Source organism: Austrofundulus limnaeus, unplaced genomic scaffold (assembly GCF_001266775.1).
Source record: "Austrofundulus limnaeus strain Quisiro unplaced genomic scaffold, Austrofundulus_limnaeus-1.0 Scaffold298, whole genome shotgun sequence".
NCBI lineage: Eukaryota > Metazoa > Chordata > Actinopteri > Cyprinodontiformes > Rivulidae > Austrofundulus > Austrofundulus limnaeus.
This window is the reverse complement of record NW_013952700.1, coordinates 553431-555068: the sequence shown is the minus strand read 5'-3', so window position 1 is coordinate 555068 and position 1638 is coordinate 553431. Positions and strand designations below refer to the sequence as shown.

The following is a 1638-nucleotide window of genomic DNA, read 5'->3' as shown; positions in this document are numbered from 1 at the left end:
GGGTGGCCAGTTCATTCTCAGGGTGGGGGGGGCATTTTACGGCGGAATGAGGCAGAAAGCGGCGAAATTTACTAGACTTTTTACCCAGACGGGCGATTTAAAGTCTTATATTTGAATCGTTTGGCTGCAGACATGACAACTCCTGCTGCAGAGCAGGAGGGAAGGAGAGCGGAAGAACTTATTTCCAATGAGAATAGGTTGTAAGATGGTTATTTGGTGTTATTTATTGTTTTTTAAATAAGGCTGAGACATGTCAGATAAAATTAAAAATGAGGTTTTGAAAAAATCTGTAAGACTTTTAAAAAAAATCCGTAAGATTGCTGTGTACGTCCGGCAAAATGACGTAAAATCCTTGTGATTTACGGACAATCTGTACAACTTGACATGTATGAGTGTTACATCTGTTCGTGCGACGATCTTTGGTAGAGTTGGTTTCCCACAATGCTTAGCGGCGGTTAGTTTATAAATACAGACACGCGCACTGTTCGGCCTTTCAGTCCACTGGAAACATGAGGGCAGCGTGGAGGTACCGCTGTCAGTATGTAAGTTTTTATTTTATTTTATTTTATTTTATTTGTACAGTTTACTGCTACTTGTCGTCAAATGGACACAACAATACTCATTATTGTGATTTGAGTAATAAGAAGCTAATATCGAAGAACCTCAAACCATGAGCGAATAAATGTCAGTACGGATACTAATAATGTTGTTTATCATATCTAAACTAACCTGGTGTAGTCGCTGGTTGTTTTGTAGGTTTCTTTACATGCAGCTCCGCTGCGGTCCGACCCCCACAGCAAATACACAACCAAAGAGTAGCAGGCAGTGTGGTCGCTGACAGGCGACGTGTCGTCACGTGGTTCAACGATCCTCACACACCTTTCATAGCTCCTAAAATAAATAAAACTTTCATAGCTCCTAAAATAAATAAATAAATAAAACTTTCATAGCTCCTAAAATAAATAAATAAATAAAACTTTCATAGCTCCTAAAATAAATAAATAAATAAAACTTTCATAGCTCTTAAAAAAAATAAATTCATATCTCATAAAAAACCCTTTCATAGGTCCTGTGAAACCACTTCGGTGCAGATTGATTTGATTGATTGGTGAAAATCTTTGTATTTGAATCTGGTGATTGATATACACAACTTATTATATTTTTTTGAATTTTTATTTAATATTTCAATTGTAGTCATTACCAAAATATTATCTAACATTACTGACTTTTTATTAATTATTTTACAATTTATTTCCTTACTTATAAGTAAAGCTACTACTCCACCTCTTTTATTGTTTCTGTTAATATGATTAAGTTCATACCCCTCAATATTCACATTATTTATACTTTCATCATTAAGCCATGTGTCTGAGAGTGCCGGGTGGGCGATATGGCCTAAAATCAATATCACCATTAGGGCTGCAACGATAAATCAATTAATCATCAACTAATCAATTATTAAAATAATTGATGACTAATTTAATAATCAAATCTTCTTTTTTTTTACTTTATTCTCTCCAAACTGCTTTGACAGCTTCCACTGCCACATCTACCTTTCTGTCGTTGACACACATGCACAGTAGTGGTAACTGGGGTAGGCCGTGGACGTCACAAGACATTATACAGACAGGCTCTGGT

General features: G+C 35.8%; 1 long non-coding RNA gene across 3 annotated transcripts in view; it reads left to right on the top strand.

Annotated features, from left to right (window-relative positions):
• Nucleotides 1–454: 454 nt before the first annotated feature.
• LOC106526867 (uncharacterized) overlaps nt 455–1638 on the top strand; it is a 3661-nt gene continuing 2477 nt past the window's right edge. For 2 of the 3 annotated variants that reach the window (XR_001311312.1, XR_001311313.1), the window contains exon 1: nt 455–542. This is a non-coding gene — a long non-coding RNA (uncharacterized LOC106526867). The remainder of the gene's footprint in view (nt 543–1638) is intronic. The other variant, XR_001311314.1, reaches the window with a different exon arrangement.